This window comes from Gigantopelta aegis, chromosome 4, assembly GCF_016097555.1.
Source record: "Gigantopelta aegis isolate Gae_Host chromosome 4, Gae_host_genome, whole genome shotgun sequence".
NCBI lineage: Eukaryota > Metazoa > Mollusca > Gastropoda > Neomphalida > Peltospiridae > Gigantopelta > Gigantopelta aegis.
Window position 1 is genome coordinate 63115726 of NC_054702.1, and position 20097 is coordinate 63135822.

Here is a 20097-nt window from a genome sequence, read left to right on the forward strand (position 1 = left end):
TCTCAAAGAGAATGTTACACCCCTGCACCACGGTGAGGTTACAGCACGCGCAGGGGAAAATGCTTGAAGAATGTCAGAGCCCGTCACAGGTGTTTTTGATTTCATAATTTAAAGGGACATTCCTGAGTTTGCTGCATTGTAAGATGTTTCCGACTAATAAAATATTTTTACGATTAAACTTCCATATTAAATATATTGTTTTGTTTAGAATATCAGTGTCTGTATATTCAATGTGTTTCTGGCCGTCTTAATATTTGTAAGAAGCCCAAACTGGATTTTGTCTTTAAATAATTTCGTACGTACGAAAAAACACATTTTAGAAAATAAAATGAAATTTAACTTTGTACAGATATTAGAACATCAGAAACATGTTTAATATATAGTCACTAATATTTTATGCAGAAAAGTAATTACAATCGTTAAAAAGTCTCGGTTAGTCGGTAACCTCTTTAAAAAATGCAACAAACTCAGGAATGTCCTTTTAACTGTGTGTGGGTGTGGGTTTTTCAAAGTATAATGATATATAAAAAAGCTACTGTCATTAAATGATTTATATTTTAACAGCCCGTGATAAACAGAAACAAACCAATACATAATACATTTTACACTATACTATTATTTTATCATTTGAGACATTGATTTTGTTAAACAATTTAGCATGCATTAAGCACGCATTGTTAATTAGTAATAATGGATGTATGCATAACAATATTGTAACTTTGTTATGTTTTACATTACAAATTCTAAATGAACAAGACAAAGTGAAAAGTGTGGTCTACAGGTCCAAAAAAAGAGAAGAAAAAAGAACAGACAATACTTATAATTAAATTTCAATCATACAGGCTAATAATAACGCTATAACGTCATATTTTATTTTGAATTAAGACACACTCTTAGCCGATCTCTCCTGGAGGGGGGGGGGGGGGGGGGAGGGGTCTTATCGCTACTTAGGAAAGAAAGAAAGAAAGAAATGTTTTATTTAACGACGCACTCAACACATTTTATTTACGGTTATATGGCGTCAGACATATGGTTAAGTACCACACAGATTTTGAGAGGAAACCCGCTGTCGCCACTACATGGGCCACTTTTTTTTTTTCGATTAGCAGTTTACACCTACCCATTGAGCCTTGCGGAGCACTCACTCGGGCTTTGGAGTCGGTATCTGGATTAAAAATCCCATGCCTCGACTGGGATCCGAACCCAGTACCTACCAGCCTGTAGACCGATGGTCGGTTATATGGCGTCAGACATATGGTTACGGACCACACAGATATTGAGAGAGGAAACCCGCTGTCGCCACTTCATGGGCTACTCTTTCCGATTAGCAGCAAGGGATCTTTTATATGCACCATCCCACAGACAGGATAACATATACCACGGCCTTTGATATACCAGTCGTGGTGCACTGGCTGGAACGAGAAATAGCCCAATGGGCCCACAGACGGGGATCGATCCCAGACCGACCGCGGAAAATATTAACGAGGCGTGTGATATATTTCAACAATACTAAAACAGCATATAACAGAATGTGTACCTCATTACACAGCTATTATCCGTCCTAATGCTAAACCGTGGTTTAATAGTGCATTGAGGAAAGATATAAGAATAAGAGAAAGACTGCGGAAAAAGGCTATGAGATCAAAAAGACCTACAGATGAGCGAAAATACAAAAACCAAAGAAATAAAGTTAATAATCTTAAAAAACAAATAGCAAACGAAGAATACACAAATACCTTAAATAGTAAATTAAGAGATTTATACTCCAAAAACAAAACTACTTGTTGGCAATGTATGAAACTACTTACAAAATCAACAAAACATAATAGGATCATACCACCTTTGAAAACCCCCACTGATAATCTATCTGTGTAATTTTCCGACTTTGAAAATGCGGAAACGTTAAATAAGTATTTTATATCAATTTCAACTGTAGACGATACAAACAAAGCACTTCCCTTTTTTGAGAAACGATGCATAAATCAACTAGAGTGTTTACATGTAACTATTCAAGAAATTGCTGATATAATTAAATCTCTACCTTCCAATAAAGCATGTGGTCCCGATGACATTATCCACAAACTTTTAAAACAAGTAGTAAATTCTATAGGATTACCACTACAGTTATTATTCGATAAATCACTTCATTTATCGACATTTCCTACGAACTGGAAACTAGCTAATGTAAAACCACTATTTCAAAAAGGAGACCGAAGTTATCCCACAAACTAAAGACCCATATTATGTGTTGGGAAAATATTTGAAAGAATCGTTTTTAAACAAATCTTTATAATTGTTTCATATCTAACAATCTCTTTTACGAGTTTCAATGTGCTTACCGCCCTAAGTATAGCGCTTTATATCAGTTAATTTAACTATATACAACATTATGTGAATCTCTCGATAACAAGGAACATTTTTGTGCAGTGTTCTGTGATATGTCTATAGCTTTTGACGGAGTCTAGCACAAAGGTTTAATTTACAAACTAGAGCGCTACGGTATTACAGGATGTTTACTTAGTTGGATAAACAATTACATATTACAAGGAATTTCCACTTTCAAAAAAACAGTAGCACTCCAGAGCTGCAAGGTAATTTCATTATATTCATATGGAAATCGAAAGGAAAATATCTCCCACACTAGATTAAGACATGGTTGCATTACTTTATATGCCGACTTATATCGTTGTGGACTTATACCAGATCCCGCTTGTAATTGCGGATCCCACTCTGAAAACTGCTATCATTATTTCTTTTAATGTAATCTTTTTACCTAACAGAGACAACTTCTTTTAGATTTTTTGAAAACGTTTGCACCGGTTAATCTGCAATTTGTATGACAGTACTGTTGTAAATGATACTATTAACAAACAAATATTCTATATTGTACATACATATATTAAACAAACACAGCGTTTTGAATATTAATAATGATAATGATTGTGACGGTACATGCTCTTAATTGTTTTCGCCTGCACTTAGCCAGGTGGGCAACTTGTTACGTAATACTTCTGCGCGACGGTCATCGAGCTTTTCTAATACACACCCAGAGCAGGTGTGGAGGCTATGTGGCTAGTAGTTACGTAATATCTCCGGTAGTGCTGTTTATGGCCAGGGGATTGCTCGCGGTTGGCGACAGCCAGACTGACGATCAGAGAGAAATATACCGACTCTGGGAAAGGTGGAATATCAGATGATAGGGGGAGGACCGCCTTGTACCCCCAGGCGATATTCTGTTTTATAATAAATAGCTAGGGTTGAGAGATCTCGGGGAGAACCAAAAAGGAAGGCTTCCCGGGAACGTTGTCCGTTTGGACTTTGGTAAATATCTTATTTCTGCTCTGTTGTATAACCTTGATGTGATTGATGTGACTTTTAAATATTTTAATACTGTATTATACCAATATTCTTTAGACAGTGTCTTCGGTCATCTGACGAAGTAAATCGTAGACTTTTTGTTCTAACATTATACGAGTATTTGGTAATATAAAGCTTAGCCAGTCATCCTAGAAGACCTAGGTAAACTGTAGGTTATTGTCTTTATTGTGATAGGTACCAGTATTAATTCTGTGTTACAAGGTTATTGAATGAGTAGTTAGGGTTAATTAGAAATTAACCAGTTAGGAATAGTGTTGTAATTCCTTTATTAATTAAGTTCCCCTGGAAGCGGTTCTCCATTATCGCACGCGTGTGTGTTACCGTTTCTCAGTTATCACACGTTACTGAACGAGTAGTAAGGGTTAATTAAAAATTAACCAGTTAGGAATAGAGTGGTAATTCCTTTATTAATTAACTTCTCCTAGAAGCGTTTCTCAATTATCACACGTGCGGGTGTTGTGTCACGGTGAAGTGATTAGCATATTGTGTAAACTAGACACCTAGAGATTAACTAATTAAGTGATCAGTTCTGGGTTGTTATTATTGTTGTTATTAATTAACTACTGCGGCAGTACATTTGTCAGCGTAGGTTAATACAGATTCCAAAGTGTATTGTGTTTTTGTTGTGTTTTCTAGTGAACTAAACGTGCTATAATAATATATACTTTATATAAGATCTTATTTCTGATCATACCTAGACGAGCCAAAGCGGTTTTGAACTGCCCGTTACAGAGAGATCTAATAGATATACAGTTAGGAGAGATATTTGGACAATCGTGTTTTATTCAGTTACGGGTATTATAGAATCCCCGTGACAATGATAATGATAATGATGATAATGATAATAATAATAATAATGTCTAATTAATTCTAAATCAGTTACGCAGGAACCTGTCTGCTAAGAATATTTTATAAATTGGGTTGTCTGATTGGAAAATGAATCACCTTCGTTTGCTTTCCTTCATCATTTTTTCATTCATTTTTATTATTTTTTCTGTGTTTTGTTTTTCTCTCATGTATATACTTCTCTTTGAATATATAGAGGCTATTTCATGGTTGTTTTTCAAATACGATTTTTATGTCAACTCGTGATGTGTGAAAACCATATTTTGACAGAAAAATCGTATTGGGAAAAATACCATGAAAAAGTCCATTTATTATATACATATTTCCTAATTTGTGACAATATCTTTCGCTTTTTGGTAATATCTTTCGCTTATCCTATCGAAAACACGTAACGCCATGATATATTTCTTCCTATGGAACTTTGCCAGAAAATGTACTTTACCATAGACTTTTAAAAAGAAATTTGATTAAAATTTATCTTTATTAACATTTATTTAACAATACTGCGGTGCAAACATACCTGACAAAAACAAAACGAGTCGAATGCCGTTAAATTCTTACACTTACACTCGATGACACTACATTGTGTCATCATTATTTAGCTTCGTATTCAATTCGTTTTAGATATTTTATCGTAATTGCACTTCGTATCCCTTTTTTATAGGTACAGTTGTTTAAATTACGTTTTTTATTTTTCAAATACGATCAGATGCATTGGTAATCATCAAATTTAAATACGAAGAACCGAGACGAAGGGAGATAATTTAATCATGCACTTTTACAAGTAAATACGACTAGCTAAAATACAGTGAAAATATGACTTTTCACCGGATATGACTTTTATGGTTTCCGTAGATCTATATATTTCATTGCTATGTATATAATAAATATAGATATATAAATATATTTGTATATTCTTGTAATAGTTGTAGTCGCCGTTATTGTCATTATTGCATGTTATTAGGAGAGGGCCTCGTAAGTTGGATAACTTGTGCCCGATCCATTTGTACCTTATATGCAATAAAATATGTTTCGATTTAAAGTTAAGACAGAACGCGCGGCCGATCGATAACTGTAGCGTGTATGTGTGTACGTACAGCTGTCACCGAGCTCTGACGTTTGACATCACAGCTGGCGAGGCGAGGCATGCAGCCGAAATATCGAACAGTGTGCGCCAGTTGAATGGATCCACCAAGGTGGGTCGATCCTGCGATGCAAGCACCTCAGGCGAGCACTCAACCGACTGAGCTAAACTCCGTCCACGCCCAGCCAAAACAGAGAATTTGCAAAAGATGAGGACATACTTGATGATGAGAGTTAAAATGTTAAGCGTTCGACATAATAAATCAATAGCTCGAGATAATGTTTCCAGTAGCAGCAAGGGATCTTTTATATGCACTTTGATAGGCTTTTGATATACCAGCCATAGGACACTGGTTGGGACGGGAAAAAACATTCAGAAAATGATCCACTGAGGAGATTCGTTCCTGTAATCAAATAACTCTACCGACATCTAAATTCCGCACCCTAGAGATAATAAGTCGAAATCAAGTTGAGAGTTCGAGATATAAATTTGTGTCTTAAATATTGGTAGTCCGTAGGAAAAAAAATCTTTGAAGTAGCTTTGTATCTCACCTAATCAGTATACCACAACTGGTTAAAGGTCGTGGTATGTGCTTTCCTGTCTGTGGGTAAGTGCACATATAAAAGATCCCTTGCTGCATTAATGTAGCGGGTTTCCTCTGATGTCTGAAATCCAATAGCTGATGATTAATTAATCAATGTGCTCTAGTGGTTTCGTTAAACAAAAAATAAAAACAAATTTATATCTCACCAGACCGATCTCGACAATGCATTAAAACATGTTTTATTTTATAAAATAGATAATTTGCAATGTAAGATTGAAGATTGATTCAGTTCTATGAAAAATAAATTAAACACCTGGGGCCTAATTCACTAAACTCTCGCAACTTTGCTATCTCGCAGTGCAATGCTAAAATACTTGCAAAGAGGATACTTTGTTGTCTAGCAGAACCTAAGAGGCCTTTGTGAATTAGGCCGCATAAATAGTATCGCCAGATAAGTTTAGAATTTGCATGCTCCCAAATAACGTTATAGAAGGCGAAATGTGATTGGTTGATATTTAAATTATTATTTACAGACGAAAGTCACCTGGACATGGGAATCCATGCAATGCTGTTAGATCTACTGGTAGACCAGTAGAGCTAATTTTAATCAGATTGTAATTTTTTGTTCAGTACATACACATTTTTTTAAAATTCAAAATCTTTAAGACGCATAATATTGTATGTGAAATGATTTTTAGTGTTAAAAACTGGCAAGAGATTTGACGGATTGACAAAAAAAAACAAATCCGTAAAAAAAATAACCCCTCCAAAAACCTCGAAAGAAAGAAAGAAATGTTTTATTTAACGACGCATTCAACACATTTTATTTACGGTTATATGGCGTCAGACATATGGTTAAGGACTACACAGAGTTTGAGAGAAAACCCGCTGTCGCCACTACATGGGCTACTCTTTCCGATTAGCAGCAAGGGATCTTTTATTTGCGCTTCCCACAGGCAGGATAGCACAAACCATGGCCTTTGTTGAACCAGTTATGGATCACTGGTCGGTGCAAGTGGTTTACACCTACCCATTGAGCCTTGCGGAGTACTCACTCAGGGTTTGGAGTCGGTATCTGGATTAAAAATCCCATGCCTCGACTGGGATCCGCACCCAGTACCTACCAGCCTGTAGACCGATGGCCTGACCACTACGCCACCGAGGCCGGTCTAAAAACCTCGAAACCTCTGGCCTAACATCTATATTTTACAATCGTTCTTAATTATACATCAAACTGTGATATCTGTTGATAAGAAGATGAAGAGTAGCATTGTTTGGAAACACACCATAGAGTAATTATTTTACGAAGTAAATAGCTTTAACAGTGACCGGTCCAGAAAATCCATTTAGGGGCCCCCAAATGACCTGAGGCGGAATGCCAAGGGAACTTTGAGGGAAGTTTGGAGAGGCATTGTAAAAAAAATAAAAATAAAATATATATAATTAAATTATAACTGACAAAATTGGGGGGGGGGGGGGCGGGCCCCTGGGCTCCCCCTAGATCTGCCTCTGTTTTAATAGGTATTGATAGCAGAAACAAGTCGCATTCAAACCATATAGAGATTTGTTTAAAATTTGAAGAAAAAAAACCCAACCCCAAAACTTTGTGCATTTTACATTATAAATTATGAAATCTGTTTGGGTTTGTATTTGTTTTCTTGCGTATTTAAATAAAACAAATAGTGAATAGGAATTCAATATAACATTAACAAAACAAAACAAACAAAAAGCGAGCGCTTTACCACTGGGCTACGTCCCACCCCATGCCGTGTTATGGGGTTACATAACAGAACAGAACAGAACAGAACAGAACAGAACAGATCTTTATTTTGCACAAGGTCACTAACAGGCAGCATCAGAGGATTATATACATATAACAAATAAATATACATACACATACGTCAAGATTGCAAGAGTCATATCTCTATATTATAAATATGAACATAAATAGATACAAAATAATAATAAAAACTCCTCAGAACAGATCTTTATTTCGCTCAAGGCCAGCAACAAGTAGCATCACACGATCAGAGGATTATATACATATAACAAATAAATAAATATACATACACATACGTCAAGTTTGCAAATCATCTTTGTATAGTATATATCTAACATAAATAGATACAAATTAAAGCAACTCCTCAATAACAAGAAATCATGCAAAATGAAATAGGTTTTCAGGAGGAAAAGTTACTCTTTATAATGTTAATAAATTCACACACTTTTTTAAAAAGTACTGACATGTTTGCAGTTGAAGAGTTCTTTCATTTGAATCACATTAGGTCTCATACAATAATCTTTGTTTAATAGTCTCATTCGCGCGTCTTTAAAGGGACATTCCTGAGTTTGCTGCATTGTAAGATGTTTCCGACTAATGAAATATTTCTACGATTAAACTTGCATATTAAATATATTTTCTTGTTTAGAATATCACTGTCTGTATATTCAATGTGTTTCTGGTCGTCTTAATATTAGTAAGAAACCCAAACTGGATATTTTTGGAAATAAAATAAAATTTAACCTAGTACAAATATAAACGACCAGAAACACGTTTAATATACAGCCACTAATATTTTATGCATAAAAATATATTTGATATTTAATTACAATCGTTAAAAAGTCTTTGTTAGTCGATAACATCTTAAAAAGTGCAGCAAACTCAGGAACGTCTCTTTAAGTTTATTACATATAATGAGATAATGAAACTCATCTCCGATATCGGCTATATTACATAATGTACATGTCCTTTGTTCTCTCAGAACCCTTGACCCTCTACCTTTCTCAATTGGTAAGAAATGACTACCGTAGATAGACGAAATGGGAGAAAAGTAATATAATGTTTCTTATTTAAGATGTTAAAATAACTTTCAAATTCCATTTTCTCTTCAAAGAGTATGTATGTGGAACATATTCCTGATTCGGTAATGCTACTATGCCAGTTTTGAGTAAAATGGTTTTCTAGTTGTAATTTTACAGTTCTTTTTAAATGTGACATAGACATAAAACACTGTGCATCCCATACATTGTTATACGTTAGTTTATAAATGCACATGGATAATTTTGTACTTTTACCTATTAGACGTCGAGACCCAAAACAAACCATTCTACCGTATCTTATCAAGTACAGGGTGTTTTCTTCCAAATTCACCATATAACATAAAATTAGGAGTATAACTGGAGCTAAATATTAAAACAAAATTGTATGGGTTTTTTCTATCATATTAAAGTTTTCAAAATCCCATATCGCACATGTGACGGGCACACATAAAATACGTTGCGTGCGTGAGGATGAAGAGGTTCATTAATTGTGTTAAGTCAGTTTTATTTCGAAAATTTAACCATAAGAACTGCTCCCGAAGGACTGCAAGCGTGGATTCAAGACGAGGGTGTTGGATGTGCACCTACCCCTTCGAAAGTTCCCCCAAAATCAAGTGTTTACAAAACAGTGGCGTAGCGAGGGTGGGGTCAGCACACTAACAATGCCAGCTGTATAGCTATCTATGTCTGTAGACAGCCACGGAAGACACCAGCCCCAAGTTCAGCCAGCAAACGTTTCGCTAACGTTCGCGAACTATTTGATTGGTTCCCAACGTGACTATTTGGTTTACCGTGAAGCGCATAAACCAGTCTAGCGGACGTTTTTCCGCTCGGTCTGGATGAACTTTCCACAGATTCTATTTGTTTTTGCTGGGTTTTTTTTTTTCTTACCATACTAAGGAAAATGTATATCTCACTTGCGTCATATTTTACACGATAATAAAAAGGAAAGAAAATGTTTTATTTAACGACGCACTCAACACATTTTATTTACGGTTATATAGCATCAGAGGTTGAGGACCACACAGATATTTGAGGAAGGAAACCCGCTGTCGCCACTTCATTGTCTACTCTTTTCGATTAGCAGCAAGGGATCTTTTATATGCACCAACCCACATACAGGGTAGTACATACCACGGCCTTTAATATACCAGTCGTGGTGCACTGGTTGGAGCGAGAAATAGCCTAATGGGTCTACTGATGGGGATCGATCCCAAACCGACCGCGCATTAAGCGAGTGCTTTACCACTACGGAATGATCACACATATGCCTATAATTAAATAACATATAAATACGTCTGTAGGGAGAGCTTTGGTGTCGTTTGAAGGAAGGAAGGAAGGAAATGTTTTATTTAACGACGCACTCAACATATTTTATTTACGGTTATATGGCGTCGGACATATGGTTAAGGACCACACATATAATGAGAGAGGAAACCCGCTATCGCCGCTTTATGGGCTACTCTTTTCGATTAGCAACAGGGGATCTTTTATATGCACCATTCCACAGACAGGATAGTACATACCACGGTCTGTGTTACACCAGTTGTGGAGCCCTGGCTGGAACGATAAATAGCCCAATAGGCCCACCGACGGGGATTGATCCTAGATCGATCGCGCTGGTGTCGTTTGATTACAATTTAATCTCTGGGTCATTCGACTGTGTAGATCATTGTACAATGTTATTTGTGCAATACATGGAGCCTAGTGAGGTTTGCTTCGCAGCTGTGTGTGACAATACATTAGAATGTGCAGTCAAGAGGTACATTTATTGGATTTTGTTTATGTATTTCGTTTTAACGTGTGGTGGCAACAATTCAGTCATTTCATTTAGTATATATAATAGAGTCTCTCTCTCTCTCTCTCTCTCTCTCTCTCTCTCTCTCTCTCTCTCTCTCTCTCTCTCTCACACACACACACAAACACACACACTCTCTCTCACACACGCATACAGACTCACGCACACACACATACACTCACACACACATACAGACTCACGCACACACATACACATACAGTCACACACATATGCACGCACGCACGCACACACTCACACATACAGACTCACGCACACCCACCCACACACCCACATTCACACATACACATACACATACATACACACACACACACAGGCACACCTACACTCATATATATACACACATACACACGTACGCACACGCACACGCACACACACACACATATATATATATATATATATACACACACACACACACACACACACACACTCGCACACACACTCTCTCACACACGCATATAGACTCCCGGAATGTACTTTTTGACAAAGAAGAGAACTCGATCAAATACCTCCTACAAAGGCAGCCCTTCTGCAGCAAGTTAATAGGACAGTGTATCAGACATCATACGGTTGTGGTCAGATGCTACTTTGTGCTCCAGAACTGCCACCACAAAAGGAACACGGATGGCATCAAGGTAACACAGGCAGCTGGGAACCAATGTGAGCTACCAATGCATGCAGAGAACTCATTCGATGTGGTTGTAGAAAAGGATGCGGAGGGCACTGTATTGTTTCAAGGCTGTACTTAAGTGCACTGCTCTCTGCAAGGTTGGTGGATACATTGACCGTGAATGACTGCACAAGTAAGTATGGAGAGAACAAAAATAACGTTGATTAGTTTATATTTTGGAACTTCCCCTGAAATTTGTATAAAATATCACCCCTACATAATGTACAATAGGCATATCTATAAATCAGTGTATATCTAATTTGTTTCCCTAGGATATGTACTAGCACCATGCAAAGTTGCATGCTTTTATCATCAAAGGCACATTTGTGTCACATATCCGCTGGACGTTTCTGAAATGACTTCATTTTGGTACGTGATTACAGAGCTAAGACTGGGAAAGTCGACTTATGTTATGATGTCGCTTCCAAACATTACGCCATTCGTTGTGCACGTGAAATCATTATGACACACGTGTGTGTCATATTGGTTATATTCTCCAGTATATCTTGAACCATGTGGTTAATAAATAAAGATTATGACACGAGCTTGTGTGTCGTACTGGTATTACGAAACGAGTGTCAGGATTCTTGTATTGCCCGAGTGTATACTTCTTATTTACAGGCCGGCAAGACGTAGCCCAGTGGTAAAGCGATCGCTTGATGCGCGGTCGGTTTAGGATCGATCCCCGTCAGTGGGCTTGTTGGGCTATTTCTCGCTCCAGCCAGTGCACCACGACTGGTACATCAAGGGCCGCGGTATGTGCTATCCTGTCTATGGGATGGTGCATATAAAAGATCCCTTGCTGCTAATCGAAAAGAGTAGCCCATGAAGTGGCGATAGCTGGTTTCTCCCTCAATATCTGTGTGGTCCTTTACCATATGTCCGACGCCATATAACCGTAAATAAAATGTGTTGAGTGCTTCGTTAAATAAACCATTTCTTTTCATTTCTTATTTACAGATAATTCGCTGACGACGTTGCAGCTCTTAGAAGACGTCTGAAGACTAGTGAAATACAGTGATCGGACCATGAAGACGTACTGGAAATATAGTTGTGTTATTCTTCTTGGCATGCTATTGGTCGCAGCCATTTATTTTGCTTTTACAAATAAAACGACCGTTGACACACGAGATCTTCTAAAAGTGACTACTATCCCAACTACGACCTCGACTTTGCCTACTGCACATCGTATAGAACAAATGACGGCAGACGAATTTAGAAAGAACCCAAGTTTGAAAACTGGGAATCTCTTGATTGATGACTATGGTCAAAACGACCTTTCAAAACAAGGGGAGAACGGCACAGCCTATACAATCTCGCCAAGTTATAAGGACGTTAGCGAAATACTGTTAGCCAAATACAATATCAATGTTATGGCTAGTGATGCCATTCCACTAAACAGGATTGTACCAGATTGAAGAAATAAAAAGTAGGCACTTTTATACCAACTTCTTCATCACCTTAAACAGAGGGACGGGTTGTAGCTTAGTGGTAAAGCGCTCGCTTGATGCGCGGTCAGTCAGGGATCGATCCCTGTTCTGGGCCCATTGGGCTATTTCTCGTTCCAGCCAGTGCACCACGACTGGTATATCAAAGGCCTGATATGTGTTATCCTGTATGTGGGATGGTGCATATAAACGATTCCCTTGCTACTTATGGAAAAAAGTAAAAGATTTTCTCTCTAAGACTATAGGTCAAAATTACTCAATGTTTGATATCCATAAAGGATGATTAATAAGTCAATGTGCTCTAGTGGTGTCGTTATATAGTCATATAGTGGGTGGGGTGGGGGTGGAGGGGGTGGTGGCAGGATGGGTGTTTGACAGCTCACCACCCCACCCCATTTTCTAATATATATATTGACCCCGTTTATATATATATACAGTATTTGTACCAATAGATCTATTTTAAGAATGAGGAAAGAAATCCAATGAAATGTCAGTTGAGACAATGATTCAACGTGAAATGAAAATTTGAATAATTAATTCAACAACATTCTGAAAAAACAACCATATTCAGTTAATAAGTCAATTCTCGTAAAATATAAACTACATGTATCTGTATACACTATAGTTTCATAATATATATACATATATTGTATCTATATAAATCATTAAAGAGATTGAGCCATGAGGCCCATTCTTTATTAAATTTTTCATCACGGCAATTTTTAAATAGAATATATCTTTCTATTTCAACTTTTTTTTTCAATATATTTTTAATGGCAGTAATTTCCAAACATTTTTTCTGCATTTATGTACAGTAAACAGTATTTTATATTAATAATTAGCCAATTAAGCAAGTTATCTTTTTCATTATTTATGAAACCAAACATCTCCTGTCTTAGTTAATATCCAGGCTTGTACTGCATCCCATAAGGTTTTGGTCTCACTGCACTCTACAAATAAATGTGATATGGTTTCAGGATAATTACTATACAAAATGCACATAATCGAATTGACGTAACGAATCATATGTAAAAATGTATTAGTAGCTCAAGTTCTTTGAATTAATCTATATTGGAACCATAATAAAGTTGAATCCTTCACGCATTGTAAAGGTAGCAAATAGCACTGTTCCCAATCACTTGGTGTAAAAATAAATCCTTGATTCGTATATTTAGTTCGTGATTTGAAGTTTATTAGATCGTACATATCTCTACATCCTCTTTGGCCTTTTAGTTTAAATGGAAGAATGTGTTTATTTATTGTTGTGAAACGAATGAATGAATGAATGAATGAATGTTTAACGACACCCCAGCACGAAAAATACATCGGCTATTGGGTGTCAAACTATGATAATGCAAATAAATAAAGTGATGATCAACATCAATATAAAAATTCAATGTTTAAACAAAAACAGTGTAAAGAACTGTGCCAAAAATACAAATACAAATATCACAGAATTTTACGGACACCGAATTTTACTCTAAAACTTCAATTTGTGCTGTATTGGCCATTCTCAAAGAGAATGTTACACCCCTGTACCACGGTGAGGTTACAGCACGCGCAGGGGTGTTGTGAAACTGTCATCTTTCAAAGCATCTAAATTTTTAATGTCTGATTTTACTGCTTTTACCAGTGAAACATATTTACAATAATAAAATTTAGTCATAAATAAGATATTTCTGCCATAATTGCGGTATCTACTTAAAAATACAATACGCACATTAACATTTCGTTAAATAGTTTAAACTAATAATAAAAAAAACCCTAATTTTCATAAATAAATACAATTAATGCATTCATCGTGTTAGTAGACGTCAATATATATATATATATATAAACATTTATGTTAATGTTTTGTGTGTATGACATTCGCTTGCTTTTAGACTTCATTGTTAATTATTAACTTAATATGAGTTTTAGCTTTATTCTCTTTTTTATCTTCTTCTCTGCAGCCCGTCTTCAATTTGACTCTAATCAGTAAAAATGTCAAAACTCCGTATGAAAAATAAGCAAAACGCCGTACCAAAAATTGCCCAAAGTTCACTCCCGAAGTAACTGAGTAACCATAAAGTGATTACAACGTAATTTAAAGGCGTTCCATTCAGAAGGTCCCACGTATTTTGGTAAACAGAAGAGTGTGCCTACAAATATTGCGGGAACACACGGTGAGTTTTCAAAATGAACTTGCTTTGGATATATATATATATATGCAACATATGTTCTTTAAACTATTACGATTATTGGCGATTAATCGGTTCTACGGTAGTCTCGACAACATGCACGCTGGGAAAAAGGTTTTGAGGCAAAACAGAAAGCCGTCAAAGCGACATTTGTGCCCAACTCCTTTCATTTCTTATTTCCAACGATTGTTAGACATGTGGCCCAATTTCTGTCGATGGCATAATTACGAGGACGTTTAACACTAGCCTGAGTCAAACATCCTTAACTCGTCATGCAACGTCATTTATTAAGCGCGTGGTATAAGTCGGTATAAACTGCTCGTGATATGAATGGAGAAGACGCCATATTATATTATATTATCCTGCCCCTAGTTTTGTTTTTTAAATTGCGTTTTAATTATTTTAGTTAGGTATAAGGTATCATCGTATGGGAACGATCTGCCAACTGCCAGTGTGATAATCCCGTTTGTTTTAGAGATGTCTGAGTATAACGTATGAGAACGATCTGCCAACTGCCAGTGTGATAATCCCGTTTGTTTTACAGACGCCTGAGTATAACGTATGAGAACGATCCACCGACTGCCAATGTGATAATCCCGTTTGTTTTACAGATGCCCGAGTATAACGTATGAGAACGATCTACCAACTGCCAGTGTGATAATCCCGTTTGTTTTACAGATGTTTGAGTATAACGTATGAGCACGATCTACTAACTGCCAGTGTGATAATCCCGTTTGTTTTACAGATGTCTGAGTATAAGGTATGAGCACGATCTACCAACTGTCAGTGTGATAATCCCGTTTGTTTTACAGATGTCTGAGTATAACGTATGACAACGATCTACCAACTGTCAGTGTGATAATCCCGTTTGTTTTACAGATGTCTGAGTATAACGTATGAGCACGATCTACCAACTACCAGTGTGATAATCCCGTTTGTTTTACAGATGTCTGAGTATAACGTATGAGAACGATCTACCAACTACCAGTGTGATAATCCCGTTTGTTTTACACATGTCTGAATATAACGTATGTGAACGATCTACCAACTACCAGTGTGATAATCCCGTTTGTTTTACAGATGTCTGAGTATAACGTATGAGAACGATCTACCAACTGCCAGTGTGATAATCCCATTTGTTTTACAGATGTCTGAGTATAACGTATGAGAACGATCTACCAACTGCCAGTGTGATAATCCCGTTTGTTTTACAGATGTCTGAGTATAACGTATGAGCACGATCTACCAACTACCAGTGTGATAATCCCGTTTGTTTTACAGATGTCTGAGTATAACGTATGTGAACGATCTACCAACTACCAGTGTGATAATCCCGTTTGTTTTACAGATGTCTGAGTATAACGTATAAGAACGATCTACCAACTACCAGTGTGATAATCCCGTTTGTTTTACAGATGTCTGAGTATAACGTATGAGCACGATCTACCAACTACCAGTGTGATAATCCCGTTTGTTTTACAGATGTCTGAGTATAACGTATGAGAACGATCTACCAACTGCCAGTGTGATAATCCCGTTTGTTTTACAGATGTCTGAGTATAACGTATGAGCACGATCTACCAACTACCAGTGTGATAATCCCGTTTGTTTTACAGATGTCTGAGTATAACGTATGAGAACGATCTACCAACTGCCAGTGTGATAATCCCGTTCCACAACGAATGGCCGAGTATTCTGCTGCGCACCGTATACAGTGTCATCAACAGAACACCCAGACACCTGCTGTGGGAAATCCTGCTCGTAGATGACGCCAGTGACATGGGTTCGTATTATTCATTGGTCACGTAAAATGCCTGAAACTACAAATAAAAAAAAAAAAAACTAAAAAAAAAAAAAAACCCATACCAAAAACAGTTCCTCCGTTCCATCGCATTCCATTCTTTGTTTATCAGAGCGCTCGATTGATGCGCGGTCGGTCTGAGATCGATCCCCGTCAGTGGGCCTCTTGGGATATTTCTCGCACCAGGTATGTGCTATCCTGTCTGTGGGATGGTGCATATAAAATATATTTTGCTACTAATGGGTTGAGTGCGTCGTTAAATGAAACATTTCTTTTTTTCTACTAATGGAAAAATATAGCGGATTTCCTCTTTAAGACTATATATCAAAGGCCGTGGTATGGGCTCTCCTGTCTGTGGGATGGTACATATAAACGACCCTTTGTTACTAATGGGAAAATGTAGCGGGTTTCCTCTCTAAGACTATATATCAAAATTACCAAATGTTTGACATCCAATAGCCGATGGTTAATAAATCAATGTGCTCTAATGATGCCCTTAAACAAAACAAACTTCTTTTTGGACGCCGATTCAACTGAGACTGTTTTGCATAGGCGCTGAGCTTACATGCAAAGGGGTGTCAACAATTACGTAAGGCTTCAGGGCAAAGGGAAGAGGCGGTGTTTTCGATTTACATAAGATTTTCAAGACCACATGTTATTTCCATTCATTACGTACACTCGGTGGGCCCATCGGGTTATTTCTCGTTCCAGTCAGTGTACCACGACTGGTATATCAAATGCCGTGGTATGTGCTATTGTGTCTGCTGTAGGAAAGTGCATATAAAAGATTCATGCAATGATAAAATGTCTCTGTATTAGAAAGTGAATGCGAGAATTGAAATGCTTGCCATATAGAAAAATCCTGTTTTTGAAGTATAAATTACTCATTGGGGGAAATATATAGAATGTAAGATATGACACCACTTACTCTTGGCGGCAATTTTCATGACCATCATGGATTTAAATGATAATGCAATATCTCAGGTAGCACGGGGTCGTTATAAATGAATTTCTTTGCCCATAAAATTAATTCAATAACATACTAATATCTTCCTAGTTGATAAATTACGATTTCTTTGTTCTAGCTAAGACATTGGCGGCCATCTTGGATTAAATGATGTTATGATGCCTTAATTAGCTGTGAATAGTTCATAATGAATTCCTGCTGAATATTGACAAGCTCATATCAGTTTGTGTGATTAAAATTAGCTATACAATGACATACAGATTAATACAGAGAAACGTTATTAACTTTTCAGAAAAATACCCTCTTATTACTAAAACTCAGATTCTGACCTTAAGCTACCCTGCAGACCAGTCCACCATGCTGTTTTAAGATCCAGATACATACCCCTATCAAAAAGCATAGTTAAGTTTGGTGCCCTCGGATGGTACCAATTGGTCAAATTTGGGATCTCGGCTTATGGACTATTTGACGATCTCCGTTTTATAAAAGTGCACATGAGCTTGTAGTTTGTTTGGTAAACGATGTTATAATATAGTAACTTGTTACGGTAACTTTAACTCAATGAAATTTAGCTAACTTAAAAACTTTGACAAGAGTGGCCGTTTTATTAGTCTCCTACCGGTCCAACAGGACAGGGATTATAGGTTTCATCTCCGTCCTTCTGTCTGTTTGTCCGTTTATTATTATTGTTATTATTATTATTGTTATTGTTATTATTGTTATTGTTATTATTATTATTATTATTATTGTTATTATTATTATTATTATTATTATTATTATTGTCCCCAGAGCAATATAGCCATGCCAAGGTTGGGGTGCCTTGAGATCATGACCTTACAATATCAAAATATCACATGTACATTATATGGAAATAGTAATAATAATATCTTGATATATATTATTAACATAATACAATATTGTAGAATATCTATAATATGGGAAGTTAAATTCTCCGAGTTCAACATGATAATGAGGAAAAGAAGAAGGAAAGAAAGCAAAAGGAGTAAGGATTAAAAGGAAAAGGAAAGAAGAATGGAAGAATCTAGCCAAAAGGAATATAATTTGTACTGTATCTGTATTTCCAAGAAAACCGTGTTTATAAAAAAAATTCAATCATTGATATTTATTATAAATACTTTAATTAAAAAGGTCAAGTCAGGGGGTCCATTGTTTAATAAATAATTCATAGTTACAATTTTTAAAAATAATATATTTTACTATAATATGTCTTTAACGCTGTTAAAATGTAAAAAAAAATTCTATCAACATACTTTCATACTATAAATACAATATTTGACGTTAATTGTTAACCAGTTTACAAAATAACTGTTTTTGTTATTAATCATACCAAATAAGACAATATCTTTGTTGAAATTAATTTCAATTCCTGTTTTCGATAGTATCTATGCTTTTACATGTTTCCATATATTATGAACCTTTTCACATTTGAAAAATAGATGTTGCAAGGTTTCTGGATAATTATTACAAAAGTTGCAAATATTAGAATCTATATAATGGATCATGTGTAAAAAAATTATTAAAACTATATAATGGATCATGTGTAAACAATATATTGAAACCAGGATAAAGTCGTATCTTTTACGTTATGAAAAGGTATAACATAATACATTTCCCATTTCTGTAGATCACATACAAACCCTTCATTGGCATACTTTATTTGTGCTTTTGGAGAATCTGTATGGGTGTTTAGTATATTGTACATATATTTGCAGCCACGTTTATCTTTTAACAAAATGTTTAGCTTAAAAGGGACAATTGGATGTTTTAACATAATAAAGGTGTCGTCGGTTAGGTCGTGTGAGTTATATATAAAATATTTAACAGCATTTATTAATGAAGCATATTATAAAAAAAATTGTAGTTATTTGATATTTTTGTATGAATTCTTCATACACCATAAAATCTCCTAATTCATTTAATAGATCACTTATAAAAAGAGCTGAAATTTTATGTATAGCTGTATTATGTACTGTTAGTGTTACATCATGGCTATTTACCCATTTTGACGGAGTTATGGCCCTGGTATATTGAGTTGACATATTGTGTACAGCTTTACGGGTTTTTTTTTACAATAAAGGTACCAAATCACGATTCAGTATGTTATGCTATCTTGCAGTGAAATAGTGTAGCCCAACATGTCACTGTGGTTATTAATATTTAATACACAATACCGAATGAAGATCAGTTTTTTAAGGTACACCACTGTACAGTAATATGCAAATTTCTTTAGCAAAAGTAATAAGAATAGTTTTGATTCACAGAACACAAAGAGTAAATACGAAGAGAAAATAACATATACACATATTGTGATATACGCACATATTGAAATAGCAATTTAGAGAGTTAAACAGTGTGTTGTGTTTAACGACACGACTAGAGCACATTGATTTATTAATCATCGGCTATTGGATGTCAAACATTTGGTAATTCTGACATATAGTTTTAGAGAGGAAACCCGCTCATTTGTTTTTTTTACATTAGTAGAAAGGAGATCTTTTAGACAGGTTGGATAGCACATACCA